The sequence below is a fragment of the Lepidothrix coronata genome, unplaced genomic scaffold (genome assembly GCF_001604755.1).
Source record: "Lepidothrix coronata isolate B3197 unplaced genomic scaffold, Lepidothrix_coronata-1.0 Scaffold88, whole genome shotgun sequence".
Lineage (NCBI taxonomy): Eukaryota > Metazoa > Chordata > Aves > Passeriformes > Pipridae > Lepidothrix > Lepidothrix coronata.
The window spans coordinates 2992725-3015019 of record NW_016690268.1 but is presented as its reverse complement, the minus strand read 5'-3'; the positions used below and the strand labels follow the sequence as shown (position 1 = coordinate 3015019).

The following is a 22295-nucleotide window of genomic DNA, read 5'->3' as shown; positions in this document are numbered from 1 at the left end:
TCCAATTCAGGATATTCTACAATTCTGTGATTTCCTTCCTGAAGTCAACAGCTCTGTCCTGCATGTACACAACAACTCAGAAGTCTCTCCCTCTCTTAGGCTGGAGAGCTGTGCAGAGGAACATGACAGTCTGCTCTCATCTCTCACCCCACGGCCAGAAATCCCCACTAAAGGATATAAAATGTATAGCTGCTATGGCAACTTTTATTTTCAAACAGAACAGATTTTAATTTTTTTCTTTAAATAAGGGAAAACCACACAACTTAGAGGAAGAGTTGAGAATCAGGAACTGTTTGTGTTTAAGCATGTCATCAAACCACAAGTTATCCTTTCCTATTCTTGCACACCATAAGCTTTACCAATTTCCCTCCTTGGACCCGTCCAAGACTGCTCTACCTCTTTCACCACACAAGGACGCACAGCCAGTTACAGGAAGGCACTCAGGATTTCTTTTTTCCACCCTGTTCTATTCTTAAGGTTTATTAACTACTTGAACTCTACTGTTAAAACAGAATAAACAACTACCTTTCTGCTCTTTCTGTATAGCAGTCTGATTTACTCTGTCAAAAAGTACTTACTCCAACTTCACAATTGTCAGAGGAGGAGGCATCACAATATCCTTACTTCCTATATGAGAATTTGCAGACAGAAAACCCAGGTCCTAAAAACACATAGATATTGCCTCTACTAGGAGTTTGGAGTCTAAATCTGTTATTAATCTAGGTCAACCAGAGTGCAAACCCACTGATTCTGTACTCCCAAAGTGAGACTCTTAGGACCTAACCATCCTTCAAGTATTTCATATCCCACAACATGCCTCACACATGATTACAGGCTACCTCCAGAAGCATGAGGCTTTCTGAAAATTAGCTCACAGAATCACAGACTTGTTCTGACTTGGAAGGGACCACAAGGATTATCAGGTCTAACTCTTAAGTGAATGGTCCATACAGGGGTCAAACCCACAACCTTGGTGTTATTAGCACCATGCTCTAACCAAGTGAGCTAATCTCAGAGTCTTAGATCTCAAGTTTATCAAGTTTATTAACCATTCTCTGGCTTTTAAATCCCTTCTAGCAATGAAGGGAACTCCATCAAGAACTGAATTCAGTTCCTTAAAAGCAAGAGGCCATTAGCCCTCTTGAGCCACCCTTCTCTTTCAACATCTGCAAAAGGCAAGGAATGAGAGCTTTCTCACAGACAGCATAATAGACAACAGTGTCCTGCAGGAGAAAAACTACCATACCCAACAAACGAGATAAAGATTGTTACACGGGAAAAACACAACCAAATAATTTAAGATTGTGTCATAAGTCACAAAACGGAGAATTGCAACTTTTCACTATGGACTTCTGTTTGCAATATTAATCACGTTCTTTAAACAGCATCTAACCTATAATAATATTTCAAATGTTAAGATGTGTTGACTTCTCATGTTAACTTTAAAGAAAGCAAGTAACACTGGCACTACCTCGACAGTCCAGAAAACAGTATCCTTAATTTTAATAACTCCTGAATATGAATATTTTAATTCCTACAAGGTGCACAAGTGAAGCATCTGCCTTCAAATAACACCTCGTTATCCAGACAAAACAAACAGTATATGATTTGATGTTTTTGGCATTGCATTCCCCCCCAAATCCTCTAATCCTGTAGATCCACCAGCAACCTAAGAGCTCTTCCATATATAAATACATATATATATATGTGTATGTATGCATATATACACACACACCTCCTATCTCTGATTCTAGCCATCTGCCACCCCCAAATAGACATACAGAAACACACAACATTCTCTTCATCTTTAAATGAAGGAGGTGAGCACTTGTGCAAAGCTCAGCACATTTCAGGAGAGTGCACACACCTAAGCTTTCCCACGTGGAGCATACTGGTGCACAGTGAGTAGAGCAAGGAAGTAGCTGGAAGCATTGGAGGGAACAAAAATGGATGTAAAATGACACAACTGTTGGATAGATGGGAGGAGAAAAAGATGATCATCTACTGTGCATTGATGTAATATTATGCAGGTTGATTTATTTTATGCAAATTCATGCATATAATATTTCCAGGGGTTTAAACCACTACAGCAGAAAGAAGGTCCATTTAAAGAATATCTAAACATCTGCCAGATATGGAAAATGTTCCTCTCTAGCATCAGAGAGGATTGTATTTTCATAAGGTCGCTTATATGGCCTGGCCCTGTAATTTGGGCTGGCCTGCATGAAGCAGTCTGCACTTCTCTCCAGGGAGCACACAACCAAACACAGATCACTTTCTCATCATTGGAGGCTTCTAGAAACTCATTTAGCTTCAGTTTGGTTTGGGAAACTGGAAAAAAATCACCAAATGTGAAAAAACTGCCTTGAACTGCATGTGAAAAAACTCCCTTAGAGCCAGAAACTCTGTATTTTATGAAAATCCCAGTGTGCATCCTCTGAAAAGGATGGCACACTCACCTCCACTCCAAGAGGAACAAGAAAGATTCTTCAGAACAACAACCTAACAGCCAGCCCAACCTGCCCGTGCCCCAGCCCCAAATACTGTGCCCTGTACTGGCAATGAACAGGCCGAAGCAGGTCCCTGCCTCTGTGGAAGGCTGAGAAGGCACATTTCCCTCATCTGTACTTGGGGGCTGCTCTTTTCCTGCTCTCCAGCTGCCAGTCGGGCACATAAATACTGCAGAGTATCCAACAGAGGAGAAGGAAAGCATAGGCACAGGTTGCAGCTACCAAATGCAATGCAGCACAGCATGCAAGCAAGAGAAAAGACTTTAAAAGGTTTAATCTCTTCTGAATAGCAGTTCTACCTTAAGTGGTCCTATCCACAGTCCTAGCTATCCTGTACCACCTCATTCCTAAATATACAAATTTTGTCCAATATGGTATATGGAAAAAGAAGCCATAACTCTGATCAGTTCAGAAACATGAGAAAGTTTGAAAGCATGTACAACCTGTAAATAAATCAAGAAGTGAAGGAAACAGCAATACACTGCAGCCACTCACTAACACATTTGCACCCTGACATCACATCAGTCCTTCTCCATTCGGTCCCTACAGAGAAAGGTTAGGGCACCCTGACCACAAAAGCAGCAGCAGGAAGAAAGAAAAGGCTTGGTATCAGTAGCAACACATACAAACAAATAAACTTACCACAGCTTCTCTTGCGCAGTCAAAGCCTTGGCGATGAAAAGAGGATAGGCAGAACCAACACCTTGTTTGCCAAACAATCTACTAACACACCACACGGGATTTTTTCCCCTTTGCAATTCAACCCAGAACACTTTCCCTTTGCTCCAAAACCTGTCACTAAATGATACAAGTTGATAAGGCCACTGTGGGTCTATTTACTTGCTTGCCAACATAAATAGGCACAACACGAGTCACAGGAGTTGCGCACCAAATATAGTAACACAGTATCTCACCCCTCAGCTTTTGGTGCATCAATTCAACAGGAAGCAATGCAGGAAATCCAAGGCATCGGTGTGATTCCAATCCATGCCCTTCCTGTCTGGGAAGAGAGATCTAAAACCATCTGGGACTCCTGCTAACAGAAACAGTCAACACCTCTGTTGAAGGCAAGGGGGAGGAAAATTCAGCTACACAACCCAAAGCTAAACTAAACATAGTTTAGCCGGTATGGATCAGAAGAGGCCATTATTAACTGCCAAGCTGTGTTCCACCTCCATTTTTCTGACATTCAAAGACAAACAGCACTGCAATACAGGGGTAGTGAAGTCATGCCAAGCAAGCTCTAAGCATGCCAGCCAAGGCTCTGTAGCGATGATGCTGGCTCAGCAAGGACATCGAGAAGGGGAAGCAGTGGTCACCCAGTTTGCCTCACCTAGCTCCTTGCTGCCACGGATCAGGCACTCCTGTAGACAAAGCAGTATTTTAAAACTCGCCGTGCTTGTTACAACACGATCCTTATCATGTCTGCAATATTCTCATTGTGGAGTTGCAGGAGACATAGCAAAGCTGCCAGTTGGACTCTGGAACAGAAACCTGTTCATGAAGCAGTACAGGCTGCTAATGGCACATCATCATGTACTCTGTAAAATTTCCCCTGATGAGCACAAGCCAATGTCAAGGTTATAATTTTCAAAGGTATCCCCAGGATGGTCCCTTACAGAGCTCAGATTATTGCAGTGGTTTGTAATAAGCTACAGTCTACCAGAGCAGCACTACTGAAGTGTAAGAGACAGGAGCAGGAGGTAATAGCCTTGGCACACTACCAGGGAAAGTCATTCCCCAATGTATTAGATACTTCGATGAACTTTCCTCTTTAAAACAAAACATCAAACAAATTTGCCTGACCTGTCAGTCAATAAATCCACAACAAAATCACACAAACAAAAGGAAATTCCAATTAGTTAGAGATGGGAGAGGGAGGGAAGGGAAGAGAATATTCTTTCCTGAATCTATTTTTAGGCTATGTAAGGCTGTCTGAAACCATGGCAATGAACCTGCTATAAATCCCCTTGCCAGCTTGATGTTTTGTTTCCTTATAGACAAGGATAAATGAGTATGTACTATGGATTAAATGGTCTAAACCAGAAAGTAATCAACAATCAGGCTACTGAAAATGTATTCGTAAGTTATGAAAACTACTGGTTAATAGAGGCAGGAGCAGCTGATCAGAGAGACCAACATGTTCAACAATCTCATGGCTAAAAAGCAATCCTTTACAGCCCTAATAAACAGCACTGAGGTGGGATCAGCCTCCAGATTACATCTCTCCACCTCCACCACTGTCGACTTCTGGGTGTATTGATATCAATGGCTGCACCCTCAGTGCCCACATTTTTCTAGTGCTTCTTATTAAAATGAAGGGAAAAAAGGAAACAAGAAAATAGTTTGTTTAGGGGGTTTTTTTATATATATTCCCTTGGCTTTGGAAAAAACAACAAAAGAAGAAAGCAGGAAGAAACAATACTTTGCTCTTTTGCAATTTAAATGAGACTAAAAAAAATCTACCCACAACTGAAAATTTAGATTTCAATGTAAGAATCAACAATTTTAAAGAAGTATTTCAGAGCTAATAGCTTCTATTAACATCTTTACATCTGCTGCTGAAATAACTCAGTCTATATTCTTACATTGTTGGCAGTATCAAATTTATCCTGGTTTTTAATCCACTGCCATGCACATTAGATCGGCTGCTAATCTGTGCTGCTTTGGAGGACTGAAACATCCTACAAAGCTCAGCTCTGCCTTCACAACAGCTTTGCTTGGTATGTGGGGGAGGTAGACAGAAAACATACCTATCTCAAGACAGTTAATTAGATACCCTGTTCTTTAAAGATCCACATCCTAATTACATTTTGATTCTACATACTAGCAAGTTTTTTACACTCGCATGTATCAAGAAGAGGGGAGGAACATCTCTAAGTCTGCAAAATTGTTACTCAGCAACATTAAAGGAAAAAAAAAACACTCAAACACAAAAAGGTAAGAATGCTGAAAACACTAAAAAATGCAAGATTTCTTCTCCACACAGACCATAGAGGACAGGTAGTCTCTTTTGCTCAGTGCTGTTACAGCACACACATCACCCAGGCAGTATTAGCTTCCCAGCATTGCTAAGCAACACCACATCACATTACCTCAATTGATTCAAGGGATGGAAGTTGATTCGGAAACCACTGAAAAAGGCAGAATCTAGATAAAAATGGTTGCACAAACCTCACACACACAAGCCAGGATCTTGCAGTCAGAGCAAAAAGCAATTAAGGAAAACCATAGGGACACACATACAAACTGAAGAAAAAATAAAAAATAATAACATACATGAAGACAGAAGGAAGGGGAAAATGAAGTAGGAAAAAGAGGAAGAAAAGAGCACTGCTATCTCACCTCACGTATTCTAAGACTAGAACAAGGAATTAGATCTTTCTTTCCAGGGAGCAAAAACCAGTAAAACGGCCAGAAAGCCATTAGAGACGTGGCAATGTAAGCTTGATCCACGTCAAAAATAGAGCTTACACAACTGAGGATCTTTGTTACAAATATTGAAGATCAAATGGCAGGAATTAATAGGAAACACTGAATTGTGAACTGCTTCAAAATCAAAACACACATTAAGACTTCTGAACATCTTCCCCTTCATTCTGATCCTAAATTCTATTAATGTCTTATACATTTGAAGATTTGCATTAAAATCCTGTTATGAATATAAGCCAAAGCAGAACAGTTCACATTAGTATACTAAATAAATCCATTATCTATTAAACAAATTGAAAAAGCTCATCTGTGTAAGTTTTTTAATTGAAACTGAGATTTGTACTGAGTGATAAGAACTGGAAACAATTACATTCAACTACACTGTCCATTCAAATAATTCAGGCAACAAAAGCCAATTTATATCTATATATGTACTATTATTGCCATGGCTTTTGGACCTGCTTAAGCCAACATAAACTAGGACTGAGGCAGAAAGAGGTGCTCCCCCATGGCTGCATATTCCTGTCTTCCAGCAACCTTCTCCTTTCCAGCTCCCATTTCACACACTGGAAGCACTCAAGGCAGCAAAACAGGAGAAGGAAGGTCTGATCACCTACTTAGGAGGGCCAAGGGACAATGGAGACAAACAGGCCACCACTCCTCTGAAACTTGGGAAAATGCAAGGTGTGTATGGGAGCAAGAAGACAGTGCATGTACAAGGTAACTGCCAAAACCACAGCATCATTAGATCAGACTTTAGAACCAATAGCAGGCTAACAGATTTAGATGCAACTTACCCAGAAATTTTAAAGGCACTCCAACATACCACCAGAGAACTATTAACCATACTGCCCAGCTTCCCTCTCAGACAAACTTAAAAAACGAGATATAAAAAGCTGAGGATGTGCTGCCAATTTCAATAAAAGGGCTCCAGGGAACAAGAGGCTGGTAGCTACAGGTTCACTGCTACACTGAGAAAATTGATAGAAATTGTAGAACAGATTAGCAGGTATGCAAATAAAAATTACAGAGGAGTGTCATCATGGCATGACTTCTTTTACAAACTTGCCATGACATATATAGGTAAGTGTGGTATATATGATACCTATAACACTCATTGGATCTCTAACAATCCTTTGACAATGTCTCTCACCACAGTTTTTTAAAGAAATTGAGCTGACATGGGATAGAATGAAGGGTCCTTCTGTGAATTAACAACTGGATAGATTAAAAGAAACAGTACTGGAATAAATAGCCAGTTTTCACATCAGCTCTGGTTTTGCATTTGTGCTACTTGATATTTACGTGAAAAATGGAGCAAGCAGCAACATGATAAAGTTTGTCGGGGATTAAAAAAAATCAGGAGAACTGTGTTGATCTGCAGATAGATTTGTCAGGTATTTATTGACACACACCACAAAGTAACAGTCAATACAGTGAATGGGAACCCTGGAGCCACTACAATTAAATTAAATTCAGGAACCACACACTCACAGACGACCAAGTTCAGTGCTGGTTGGGAGATCAAACGGAACATCAGGAGTGAGCAGGTCAGGGATACCCAATGCAACAGGGAACACCACTGTACCTCTGCAGATCCTTAGTGCAGTCTACAGCTGCTGCACCAACCAATTTTCAAAGAAGGATACAACAGAGCGAGAAAAGATTCAAAGAGTGACAACTATGGGAGATCTGCAGCAGCTTTAACCTAAGGACAACTAAACAAGCAACTACTTTTAGATTAGAAGGAAAGATGGATAAGATGACAGACATAAAACCATGAATGGTATTACAGAGAAAGTAAATAGGAAACCACGTCTCAGAATAAATTAGGCAGTATTATATGAAGTTTATCAGGCAGCTTGCTTAAAAACAACAGGAAAAGGAGATACTTTTTCCACACTACAATTAATGGCAGAACCCATTGTCACAGGATGTTGTGAAGACAAAAATTTAAAATAGATTAATACACAGTTAGATGTATTTACAAAACAAGGCCTGTCAAGGATTGCTAAATAAAGGTGCAGACACAACTTTCTTGCTCAAAGTCCTTGAACTGCAGTCTGCCAAAAGCTGGGAGGGATCACTGTTTTGCTAACGCTTTTTCCCCAAAAGCATTACTACTGGCCATTATTAGAGGTGGAATAGTGGGCTAAACCAGACCTCTGGTTGGAAATATCAGGGCTAAATCCCATGTTACATGCCCAGGAATCTTCAGCAAGATGTGTAGTGCTGGGAAACCCCATCTTTCAAGAAGGAACATCCATACACAGCGCCTGCTAAAGCCACAAGTCATACAAAGATTTGCTTCCTGTTGATCTTACACGAACACAGCTGTGCTACATGTTTCAAGTCTGGGTTAGGTGAAGCCAGTCTGTAATTTTGCCTACGCTGACCAAATAGACTTACCTACTTCTGTTTTGTGGCCTGGTAATAAAAACCTCATAAGAGCCAAGTTATACAAGAGGAGCTCCTGTCCCCTATTTTAGGTGGCTGAGCTAATTACGGTGCTATGCTAATGAATTTGAAAGTCATTTGAGAAGTTGCACAGTTCCCAAAAGTCAGCAGCAGAAGGGGATGAGGAAGATAAAGAAGGAAGAAGAAAGAAGCCACTCTACTTCTACAGGGATTCAGAAGCTGATCGGCAAGGGAAGGCACTAAAAGCAGCATTAAAGCTTATTCTACCTTCATATCCCCTGCCACCCTTGTGGCTTTCCTCCATAACATGGCCGTCAGGCAAACTATAGACCTGGAAGACGTGAAGAAAATGACCTCTTGATGAGATTTATGAGGCAGTAACAGATTTATGCAGCTACTCATAAGATGAGATACATGCCCACTTGCATAGCCTTACCACCACATTATAAATGCAATTACATTTTGTGCATAGCAGCTACCCCATTGCATTTCTCATCTGTTGATAAAAACATACTTAAAAGTGTCTTTAAAAAGGTATATAAACTTTGGTTCCCTTCCAGAAATAGTAAGTGAGCTTCCAGCAAGAAGTGACTTTGCATTTCTCAATATCATGCATTTTTAGCTCAAGTACCCAGAAAATATTTAGAGCTTATGTATATTATTTCTCTTGGGAAAAACTGATTGAGCTGAAACCCAGAGAAAATCCTTCCCCTGGGAAGGAGGAATCAGTCATGCAGAAATTCCCAACTTGAAATATCTTTCTAGATAGCAGACTTATCAACAAGACCTCTCTTGCCTCATGTATTCCCTCTCTGCTTCTACATATCTCGTACATTTTTCTATTATGTTCTGTATGCAGACAAACAGAGTATCACCCCCCAAAAAAAAAAATCAAACCCCAACCAATAAACCAATCTGTTCCAAAAGTGTATTGCACTCAGCTCCCATTTCAGCTGCCCCATAAATTCTACGATGTATGGTGGCTTTCCTGTTCTGTACAAATCACTGGAAGCCACAGAGGTTGGAGATCACCTTCATCTACTGTCCAAACTCTCAGCTATACAGTGCTGATTACACAAACCTCCACATAAAATCACAGTTGGTTCCTATTAGCTTCCATGATAGGCCTACAGTGGAACAGCTGCCCACATTTTCCTTTGGGCACCAAAGATAACACTAACAATAACTTAGGCATGATATGAAATACATCTGAATTTCTTGTTAAACAACAAAGCTCAGTCACCAATGTGCCTTATGTTGCTGTGTGAAAAGGTCAGCTCTTCCTTGAGATATCAGTACTACTTGTCAGATGGCAGTAAGTCTGTTAGTGCTTATTTTATCATGTTCCTGGGCTTACTTGTCTCCGCACGGTGATTATTCCACAAATTTCAATATTGGCCCTAAGATGACTGTTTCAGTGACTTGCTCCTACTTCTGTGATTTCAAAACAGTGCCACTTACGTCACGAAACTGCAACTCCATCCAGAACATCAACATCACATAACTGCCTCCCTACCTCTTCTGGTAACGCTGTGTTCCCACAGCACTGCCTTATCTACAGTTTCTGCAAACCCATAGAAGCATCTGGGGTACAGTTCTAGTTTAGTTCTTTGTACCTCATTTCTCTTTGCATAACTCTGAGCTCCCATTAATTCTGAGATAATTTCTTAAATAAAAGCACTGCTCCTCTGCTTTCAAACAGAGAAAACAAGGCATGTCTTCATGAATATTTCACTGGTACTACTCTGTAATTTAACAGTGCTAGATGCAGATCAGAATATATAACTTCAGATTATTTAGTTGCAGGTAATTTTTTATTCTGGAGCCACTTTTAGTCAACCAGTCCAATTGGACAGAGATAGGCCATTAGAATACGTCATCTGTACTTTCCTATACACACCCAAAACCATGTTGCTTCTGTCATGCCACCACCTGGCACTTTTATGGCAACCATAACACCTTTAGAAAAACCAGACTTCATTACTATGGTCAACTGTTTAGTCTGAATAGAAGATATTTGAAAACTATCTTACAAAAGGAAGATGCCAGTTTTTCCTTCTCAGTTCACTATTACCTTGCTCCATGCTCTTATGCTTTCAGCATTAACTCTCCCCCTTTTGTACAGAACGTACAGTCAGAAATCAGCCTTAACAACTTCTTCTGTATTACAAATCCTTCAAAGTTAATGTTAAGATATATTCATCCATCTTATTCTTTTTCATCACCTGAAATTCCTTTCATGTTTCCAATTTCAGCCGCTTATGATCCTGGTATTTTTCAATACAAAAAAGGACTGGAAATTCCTATGAAGGAATGGAAACAAGTATCAGGTAGTAGCCAGGTGGCATCCAAGCAAAAACTGAAAAGGTCTCAATAAGGTAAAGATAAGGCTTGGATGTAATCACAAGGGAAGCAGCTGGGTGAAGGGAGGAGAAGGGCATGTAAAACCACTGCAAAGCCTCAGCACATAATCAAGAACATTTTTTTTATTCTCCAGCTTCACTAGGATCTGAAGGCAAAAAAGCCTTGGACTACAAGCAAAAGGGGAGCCTGAGCACTGGACTGAGCTGCTGATCACTCTGAAAAGGAAAGCTCAGATATAGCCCCTCTTTAAGCATATTCGAGAATGTCTGAGTTTTCAGTCTTGCCTTTTTGAAGAAGTACCTCTAACATTACAGATCTGATCTTTGATCAGACTCAGAAAAAAGTCTTCCTAGTCACTTGCAAAGTAAAATAGAGTTGTGAGGCACAGGCATATACTGTTACTTATGTAAATAACATTTTGCTACAATAGGTTTTTAAATAAATTGTCTGGTCCCTTCCTCGAAAAGCCAAGATTATCACAGCAAGAATACAAGTAGAAAATAAACATGCCCACAACAGCATGCAGTTTCCAGGAATTGTACTTTAGAGGACCTGCTTACAGGTTATTTCATTCTCCTCCCAATATGTGAAATGGCAGAAAATTCAAGCTCACATATGTAGGGGCCAAATCTCATCTGAATACACAACCAGACACGCACAAAACAGTCTGCAGGGGAAAATCAAGTAAAAATATCTCTGAGACAAGCACATTGAAAGTGTATCTGAGGCTCCTACATAACCTAAGATGTTCAACTTCCTAAACTAGGACTAGCAGCATTAGTATGATGAACCTGTCTTGGAAAGAACACGTTATTTTCCTACAATAAAGCACTTGTAATAACAAAAAAAACCACCCAAAGAAAAAACAAAACAAAACCAATGTCCTAGTTAGCACAGCTGAGAGCAGTTCATCATGGTATGGGTGTAACCCAAAACTGTGTATTCTATAGCCTTCCATGCCATTTCCCAGAAACTGTTGTCAATAGACTATTCGCACCCTCTGCCCATAAGAGCCTGACTCCTCAGGCTATAAACTAGGTGTTAAGAGGCCTGTGAGATAGGAGGATGCTCTTACCTTTTATGGAACTCCCTGAGGGAAGTACTGACCATTCCTGCCTGAACTAGAGAAACCTGGAGTTTCAGAACTTTTCAACCACTCGCGGGATCCAGAAGGAAGACTGCAGCTCATCGCTCTCAACCTCAGCTGGACCACAATCACCGCTTCTGACCAGACTGCAACAGCTCTCCCACCAGCAGGTTTTTTCCCCTCTCCCTTTACTTTGGACTTAAGCGGGGCCCAAGGAACACCACTTTGTTCATGCCCCAGGGTACTGGGTTATACATTTGGGTTTTGTGGGTTAAGACCAATTGTTTGTTTGTATGATTGTACTTACTGTATTATTTTAATAAATTGTTATTCTGACTTTATAATCTCTCCTTTGAGTTGGGTTCATAACCCCTGCTGGTTAACTCTTAAACCAGCACAACCAAACAAACAGAAATCCAAAACCAACTAAACAAAAACTCCCAAGCAAAACACACTTTTTATGTATGTGTCCTTCCTCATTTAAGAAAGAGAACTTGCTTTCGTAGTCTGCACCTTGGCAGTGTTCCTTTCCACTCCTCTCCATGACTTAAGACATGCTCTACTAGTAGTATAGGAAACTTGGTCAAGTAAAAAACAAAGAGACAGCATAAGACTATCCTTTTAAATATTTTTAGATAAATTTTATAGTTCAAATGAAAGATAAATAGATTATTTAAATCACTACTGAAAACTAAACACATTCATCCTAAACACTTACAGTAGTGTAGTGTTTAGGATAAGACCCTACATTAAAACTGCTATTGTAATTTTGCTGTAGAAATCCATTTCTATCACTTTAAATCTCTAAGATTCATTTGCAATTAAATATAGTGTTAATAATCAAATTTACTGAAATACAAAGAAATTCCTTAATTATCCAAAATCACTAAGCTTGTGAGATACATAATTTGTATGATATCTTCAGTTAGAGAGCTGAAATTCTTTATATGCTTCAAACCTTAATGCACATAGCCCTTATTTTCTCCCAGCTCTTAAAACAGCCTGTAAGAATGCTGTTTTGCGGAGATGATTATCCAGAAATAAAGTACAGAAGTAGCAGGTGTTGGAAGAGAACCCATTTACCTAACGAGAGGCATGGAAGCTCTTCCTCCCTCCTGCCTCTCCAAGAAATACCACCTGGAATATTTCTGCCTGAAAAAAGTGATGTTTCTGCAGAAATCAAGAGAAGGCTGTACAGAGGCAACCTACACCAACTTTTCAAGTACTTATGGAATGTCACCAAATCATGACTATGGTACCAACTGCAACTTTGAATTGACCAGTTCAGGTTAACATTTCAGGGGAAATATGAGCAATCCCTGGCAGTTGTGCAAGCAGCCCAGTTGCACACAGTAACTCATATGTAGAATAAATGGTTCACACCAGAAAGGACCTGAAGTCCTAACTATGTTAAAATAGACTCTAAATACAGACTAGACTACTTACTAGCCTTGCAATAATTTTGATAAGGTCTACTGGCTGCTAAGAGATTATGGAAATAGAACTCATTTTGCTCAGTAACTCTACCACAGTACTGTAAAACTACCAACACACTTAATCTTTGCAGTAAGGGACAATAGGGGCAAAAAATAAAAATGTAAAGAAAAATGCCACATGAACACTATATGCCAGTGCCTCAAAAGCTCTAATTCTCCCCTCCTCCCAGAAAGATATGCCCAGATCACCTCTGGCATGCTTAGGAAAACCACACTATTCTCAGCCCATGCAATGTAGCAAGGTCAACAGGAGCATCCCATGGACAACAGATAAACTGTTCCTACCCTTCAGTTATCGCTGTGTTCAAGGCCAAACCCTGCAGTTTCACCACTCACATTATCTCCTGGGTTTGCTCTGACTGATCCTGGGTTTCATGCCCATACAGTTTTTCCTATTTCATTGCCTCAGAAAGTTCAGCCTCTAAGTCAATTACACCTCTTTTTTCACTGAGTCAATTTTCAGTGGAACTTCTAGAGAAACCATTGAGGTTTTTACTAAACAAAGCACGCACACAGTTCTAAACCTGACATTTTCACCTCTCTTGCAACAAAGTGTGAGTCTTGAAATTACTAGGGCTAGTTAGTAGTCAGGGAATACTATGTGTACAGTTTAGGAGGCTTAGGGCTTGGTTCTCATCTGTCTGAAGTGCTTCAGATAGGGAAATGGACAAACAATTACTTATGAACTCATTCAATCTTTTAAGTTAAGAAAAGAAAATGGGATTTTTTAAAATGAAAGACAACGTAATGAAAAAAAAAATGTATGGGTATGATTATTCAATCCTTTTAAAGTCTTTTCCCCCCCAATCAGTAAAGTCTAAGCATAAAGAATCAGAAGAGCAGCCAAATGCGGTATTGCTTTAAGGGAAATAAATAGTATGTTACCACAGCCCTCAGCTAGCAAAGTGACCCTGAGTTTTTGCATGTTCTGCAAAAATAAGATACCCTTTAGGCAGTGTTCTTAACGGATTCATTCAGCAAGGGGCCTTCAAAGTTGTATTCATCTAATAAAAGAAAAAATTAGTGGCTGTCTCAGTGACTCAGTGAAATAGAGAATGAAATAAAATATTAGCTCTTTTGCTCTGTATTTGTGTGTTTGCGTGTTGTTTCCTTTCTTTCAAGTGTGTGACCGCTTTGTGGTGTATTTGGATATGGGGGTTTGGTTGGGGTGGAGGCTTTTTTGCACTTTTAGATGTTTGGGTATGCTGGTGTTGTTTTGCGTGATGTAACTTTGCTTTCACTTCTCTGTCCTGGTTGTGGTCGGTTGTGATACTAAGTTTCTATTTGGGTGAAGGCTTTTTCGCAGGTGTGTATGGGTGTTGACCTTTAACTTTTTTGAGTTGTTAAACTTTTACGTAACTACTCTATAATGGTAAGAATAGGAGGTAAAACTAAGTGTCTATTTAGATAAGAAAGACTGCAAAAAGAGTGTGTGTAAAGATAACTTTGAACTTGCTACTTTCAAACTGTATAAAAGGCTATGTTATTCCTTGGCTCGGTGGAGTGCACTGGGGAGAACACCTGCCCCTTTGCGTTCCCCGGCCGTAATAAAGGTGCTTTTCAGATTGGCGGAGGTTTCTTTGAATCACAGTACTGCCAGTAAGCAGAGAACCAGAGAACCTCTGTTAATGGATATAAGGCATGGTGGCACCTTACTGAACTCCTGTAGTAAAGTCAGGATTGCTTGAAAGGTTTTAGAATGATTTGACGTATATAAAATAAACACCTTATTAAAGACAGTTTTTAAAAACAGGAGTGACACTTTAAAGCTTTCATATTCTAACATGCTTCTAACATCTTACAGAACAGAATTCATGCTCAGCTAACAGTTTTGGTATTTTACTCCCCTTTCTTGTCTCTAGCATACCCAAGAAATTCTAAGATATGCTTCTGCCATCATCCTTCAGCTCAAAAAACAGACACATTAACCAAAATAGGTCATCATGCCTTACTAACACAGATAAAATGACTAAGCATATGGTAACAAAAGGGTCATTAATCACAAACTGCTTTAGATCAGTATAAAAATAACGAGTAATTACACTCCAAGAAAACAAATACATTTAATATTTTAAATATCATGGAAGATAGCAAAGAAAAATCATTAAAGTTCAGAAGAATAGGGATGGACAGATCTACTGTCGGTGGTCCAGTAACTAGGTTACCAGTGATCTTGCTGGAAAGCCAGCTGCCATGAAGACAAACCCCTACACAGCGAGTCCTCCAGAAGTGCTCTGTCCCACAGGTAACAACTCTCTGTACTAGAACTGGACAATGCAGAGCAGAACAAAAGTTTCCCAGGGAACTGAGGAGACTGCCACAGCTGAGCAGCAAGGGAATAAACTGTCTGCAGAATTATGAAGTGTAGGAACATGTAAGGGATGTGGTCTGCAAACTGAGTGGGAAGTTTAAAGATTTAGGAAGAACTAGAGTAGTTTTACACAGGCCAGTTTGCCAGCAGGAAAAATCCCCAAAAGTAAGATCATAAACTAGGAAGTGGATTTTTCTTTTCCTTTTAATGGAAGCAGTGGTATTTAAGACATATGAAATAAGTCTGAACAAAAACTTGAGTCCTTATAGGGAGCACCCTTGAATCAGATTATGAATACAAAAAAGACCATTGCCAAGATTCTTACTAACACTGGCTCAAGCCTGTAGTTACCTCACTTCTCCTTTAGTCAGTCACTGAAAATACAGCTCTGCAGGCAATGAAAACAACAGGAAGCTCATCCTACAAACCACTGAACAAAAATTAAGCAAGTAACATCAAGGGTAATTATCAGTCAGAATGTAAGGACCTGTCCTATACAAAGTAAAAGGTGTTTACTGATCAAAGTGTCTAAATGTTAAATGACAGAAAAATATATTGACTTTTAAAATCCATGGGAAAATAAATGAGATTATTTCTCTTAGTGGAAAAAATGACTGAATAAAATAAATAACTAAATAAATCAGGGTCATTAATAGTCAGATTCTCTTAATAATTGATAATTGTCTCAAAAAACAGTGCATGTTTCTTTTTATCATATGTACAGAACAAAATGTATGTGGAACTTACATGACAAAGAACAGAATTTTAAATAAATTTAAATTTGAATCTTGCAATGATCACAAAAAAAAAATTTAATTGACTGTTCAACCATAGGGAGAAAAAAAGCCTTTAAAAAAATCCGTTAAGATAACTGTCCAAAACCAGGCTTGCCATTTGCAGTCTAAATCATACCACTCATATACAGGATCTGCTGCAGCATTTAAAGGCTTCATGGCAAAGTTTATTGGGCCATCAAAATGCCAGATGAGCCTCCAAAGATGTGCATTCCTTCCTTACTGCTAAGAAAGCTGTAGGACTCATGGAAAAAGATTATTACTCAAAACTTACATACTTACATTTTTGTTGAAGATATAAACAAACGGCTAACAAGTTCCAGAACTCTATGCCAGAAACAGTTTGGCTATAAGCTCACTGAAACTTAAAAAAGAAAAAAGTGTGTCCTTCCATCACATTTACCCTATCAATGGAAGTGATGATTATGAATAAATACAGTAGAATGCTGTCAAAGATAGTAACTGCATTAAAAAAAAAGTTGAGAAATAAAAGCATGTATAGAATTCAAGAAGGAAAAACAAGTAAATATTGAACAAAAAATCAATATAGCCAGGTTTGGAGAATATCAAATAATCCTCACTACCTGAAAACCTGGTAAAAGTAGCATCAGTAACATCCCACTTTCATTACAGGAATAATTCAGATTGCAGACTCTTAGCCCTTTATTTCTAGAAGAAAAGCCATAGATTCATTTATTTCTAGTAATCAAATACATTTCCCTAATGATCCCTGCAACAGTGACAATACTGTTGGTTTAGGCTGGGGATTTTTTTATAAACTGTTGTTAAAACTAACACAAGAGGAATGGTTCTTCCCAGGACCGCCAACTGCAGCACACACAACACGCAGAAACAGAATCACAGAGACTGGATTTACATCATGTTTTTCTTTTACTCTGAAAGAAATTCAGCCTTATTAATGAATCAGAAAAAAACCCACACATACTGCAAAACACTGAGAATCTGTGCATATGGGAATGTCGTGGAGGGGGAAGAAGGGGAAATAAAGAGTGGACAAAAGAAACTGGCATGAAGAAACGGGTTACTGCTTTTCCCTCTAACACGAGCTAATTGCATATTGGGTAAGGATAATCCCCCACAACATTCCATGTGTTCAAAGGTCAAGACTTTTGCTTTTCAGCTGTCCCCATCAAATGTTATTCCCTGAAGAAAACACTCTGAAGCTGTCCCATACACTCTCAAACTTGAGGGTTAAGGATTCCAGCCCTGCACAGTTTAATATTGCACCAGGCACCACCACAGCCCTCAATGAGGGCAGATGAGCACTGCCAACACTGCATACTAAAGCAAGAAGTACAAACAATAAGCACTGAGATGAGCTTCTAAAGGTTATTCTATCTATTACAAAATAGCAGGGACACGCTATTCACATGCTCAATGGCATTCACTGTATTCCAAGTACTCATTTCACCTATGCTGTTGTGTGACTTTAATTTAAAAGCAGAGCTCCCCTCTCTTGATGCTTCAATAGCATTGATGGAGGATAAGAGTGGCCCCACCAAAAGCACCTAGCCAAGTGGGACCCCTGTGTCCACTTGCTCAGTTACAGAGGAACCACTCCAGGCACTGCACCATATATTAAAAATCTTTGTTTCTCAAACTGCATATATATATATATATATATATGTATACCTATATACATACATATATATATGGTAGAGTCCTCAGGCAAGCACCTGGACTGTTGCTATTCCTCCCTGTAGTCCTCCACAGCATGAACAATTTGATTAAAATTCCTCAACAGGAGAGCACTAAATAAACACTGTAAATTAAACAAAACTATCTTGATGATCTAGTTGCAATTACTTCCAATTGATTTGAGCCTTTATTGTTCCCTCAAGCTTTAAACTTCATAGATAAAAAAGGATCAGGCCTTACTGGAGGAATACCAAAGAAGGAGGTATGAAACTTTCCTTAAGCACATTCAAGAGTAACTAGACTAGCTTGTTCTCATGACAAAATTCCACTTAAAATTAACCTCCAAGTCTAATGAAAAAAATAGGCTATTCCAGGATTTGCCATAAACAAGCAAGCTAATGCTTAGAATAAATTCACTCATTGGTTAACATATATGCATCCAAATGAAAAATTGTTGCAGCATATTTTATTTCACAAAAGTCAGACACTGCCAAAAGACTTTAGGAAACTTTTACCTGGCTGATACAGTACAATCCAGCTCTTGGGCATGTCAACCTTTTTCAAGTTGAGGAAAATTGTCACTTGATTGCAACAGAAAATGCATATGAGTGAAATGGGTTTGCTAACTGCAATTCAAATATTCTATGAGGAAACAAAAGCAGATATTCTTATTCCACTCCTGAGAACTCCTCTGTAGAAAAATCCTGGAGATCCAGATTTCAAAACATCCTCTTAGGTCCTGATATATATATCATTAGGTTGGTTTAATAATTAATTTTCAGAAATTAATTTCATTAAACTAAATCTCCTTGTAAGAGCCAGGCCTATTATTCTGATTTTTCTGTTCCATATCTCCAAATCCTATTTTCCTTCCCAAGCTGGAGCAGTTCTCAGATCACCTTTTTCTGAAATTCTTTCTTCTCTGAGATTAGCCCAAAACTGTCACAGATACAAGGCTCTAAAAACTTTTAGACACATTTTACATTTTTCTATAGACATTTTTTAGATGTATAGCTATCATTTTCCCTTCACGGCATATATCCAAACCTCAGTTCCAATCCTGGGGTGCTTTTAATGGAAAGAACTTTGTTCAGGTTGGAGGAGGCAATTTGTTTTGATGAAAGCAGGCAGAAAAGTACAATACAGACTCTTCTTTGGGATTTTTTCTATTGAATTATGTTTACACCAGAATTAAAATTTTTTGAGGTTTTTTGAAGGACAGACATCATCTAACCCTGCAGCTATAAATATCCTCATATCACACTGATCTTGCAGAAAATTTGAATACAAAGATGAAGGGACATACCTAGCGCTCTTTTATTTTCTTTACATGACACAGGAAGGGAAAAATGTAGTTCTGTTACTTACATCCACCTACTGTGGTAAACACTCAAACAGCTCATCATCTCTAGAGCTAACTACTTCAGCTTTAAATAGGTTATTCTTTGTCTGTGTATTAGCTGTTCTCATTATATTTTCTGCTTTAAATATTTTAAATAATAACACACATATTTTCAAACACTACTCTCACTTTTAAGGAAAAGAACTTTGAAAGAAAATTTGATAGATTTATGTACTGCCCAAAGAAATTTCACCAACAGATTTAAGGGAGTCAAACCGACCCTAGTAAATACTGGATTAAGAACAATACTGCCATCAGTTTTAATGCTTTCACATACATGTCTGAATTTTCTTGAATATGCGGACTCTTGCGTCTGTTATTTTTTTTTAAAGCAGAGAAAATGAAAAGTCTGTATCTTGGTTCCAGAAAAAGAAAATGCTTCTGAACTCCCTCTTCTCATCGTATGTAGAAAAACATACACACACTCTACTCCATCATAAAGGTGATCTAATTTTTCAGTCATAGACATGTAGCATGCTGGTATTAGTCCCTGGCTTGCCTCCATCATGTACTTTCTCTTCCTTCAGGAAGACAGGAATGGTTTCACTGTGCTGAGTTTTCTCAAGCAGAGAGCTACCATCAAGAGTCATTTTCTTGACCATTGCTTCAAATGACTCTTGAAGCATTATTACAACTAGACACTGCTCCAACAATTTCTCTAGTGCCTCAGTGTGCAGCCACTGCACACAAAATTAAGGGAGAAATGCTCAAGTTCAGGGTATTTTCTAACGGATAATTTCTTGGTACAGAATTTGAACTAGTCCTTGATTTGCATTTAAAAGTCTGGACAACTGGAGTTAAAAATCATGCAGATATCCTGCTCTTGTATCATCACTCTGGTACTGCATTGGATAAAGGCACACTACTTCATGGCTATAGGAAGCACTTCCAGATGACTTTGGGAAATTGCACTTGGTGTCAATATGGGCAAGGTTTTTGATGAAAACTTCACTTTCTGGACAGGTTTCATTAGTACTACTTCTATTTTCTGCCCTTTATGAGCAATTATGTAAAAGTACTCACCTTTGATGACCAACAGAGCTAATAAAAAAATCATTTTCCACCCAACTGATACTCTTTTCTCAGCCCCTGCTCAACGAAAAGCCGGCTGCCACATGGCTCGCTCCACCACACACTTCCTGTCCTGCCAGCCTTCCCAACCCCTCTCCTGACACTCCTATTTACTCACAGCTAATTAGATGGCATGAGGTTGCACTTGCTTTGAGCAGTACCTGTGTGACTACCCAGCCAACACAGGTGCTAATGCGGCAGCTGGCAGGCGACACAGATGACCTCCAGCAGCAGCTGCAGTGATTTGAGTTTCTCCTCTATCCACCACCTATTCTTTAATTAAGTTTCATTGTTTGTCTACCATGGCTGAAGCTGCCCCACAGTTTACAGAGGTACAGAGCAAGCATAGTCAGAAACAAAGACGCAGCACTATCATTCAAGCCTTACTTAAAAAAATATGGAGATAGAAAAACCTGCCCATAAAGTTACCATCAATAGCTTCTCCTCTCCCACAGATCTATTTAGAAATTCTTCTCTTAAGAGGTTCACTTCCAACTCGCATGTTTTAGGCAAAGGGATCCCATACTCTTGGAATTGTGACATTTGTGACTTATCTCAAAATTCAAATATTACTAGTAGAAGCAGCGCTGTGAGCAGCACTTAATTAGAATGCCTTTTAAAACCTTTTTTACATTCAAATGGTAGAGTCACTTGCCCTTCTCTCCACTGCAATACTATCACACCATCTGCTTTGTCCTTGGTTTTTATTATTTATTTATTTGCTATTGAGGCACTTTGAGGGTTATTTACTGCTAGCTTCAGTTTCAATATTTATTGACTGCACATTTTAGGTATCCTTTCCTTTTTTCTTAATTTATGTTTCCTTTCATGGTTTCTAGCATTCTTTCTTTCATCATAGTACTGAAAATTATGCTCAACATTTCAAAGGGTAGAAAAGGGAAAAAATGGCACTCTTCACCAAAACGTTAGAATTACACAGGTTACAACGGCATAACCATAACTGATATTCCCACATGCACATACTGATGCCTCTGTTTAAAAATCACTATTGAATGTTTAATATGTTAAGGGCAAACATAAGGGTTTCAGGTCTTACAAACACAATGCAAACCAAAGATTTTTTTTCAGGAGGAATTTCCACAAGGATAAGATAGGAGCTGAGGTCTTCAAATAAAAGAAGACTGCAAATTAGCCAAGGAGGCTAACCTTACAATTTCACACAAATCCAGTTTAACTTCTATAATGCACTGAGACTATTTGGTACATAAAATTATATACACTCTTAATTTTCTAAAAGGTACAGCAACTGAATACCCCTCTACTCATTCTCCCTTTAATGTTTTTCATATTGTTAAGAGCCTGAATACTAACTACTCCCTGGAAAATAGGAAACTCCTGAGAAAAAAAACACAAGTTCTGCAGATTCTTAGAGACAGCCTTACAGAGAGCTTTACCTCCCTTTTTAGCCTGAATATTTGAGAAAATAACTTCAGGCAGGACAAACTAAACAAATCATACTTCTACTTCAGCTGAAAAAGACACTGCTATTATACACCACAGCAAGAGCTGGCCAGAGGCTTCTCAGTTGTAATCACTGTTATTGCAATCATAAGACTGCAGAGAATTAACAAAATAAAACCAAATCAAATTACATTCACTTTGATGGTAAGCTATAAGCAGCAGCAAACTCCAGAATAACTGGAGAAATGAGAGAATGGACAGAAAAAAAAAAATCCTTAAATCCTCAAATGACATCGCATCCTCCCTTCTCATAATAATAGGAAGACCAG

The 22295-nt window shown here is 38.9% G+C and overlaps 1 protein-coding gene across 8 annotated transcripts in view; it reads right to left on the bottom strand.

Annotated features, from left to right (window-relative positions):
* The window catches only part of FARP1 (FERM, ARH/RhoGEF and pleckstrin domain protein 1), a 207261-nt gene that overhangs the window by 178680 nt on the left and 6286 nt on the right, over window positions 1-22295 (bottom strand). The window contains exon 1 of one of the 8 annotated variants that reach the window (XM_017821056.1): window positions 3425-3524. The exons of the other annotated variants lie outside the window; for them this stretch is intronic. The gene's annotated coding sequence lies outside the window, so the exon portion shown is untranslated. Of the gene's footprint in view, window positions 1-3424; window positions 3525-22295 lie in introns of those variants that run through there. 8 annotated transcript variants of the gene reach the window in all.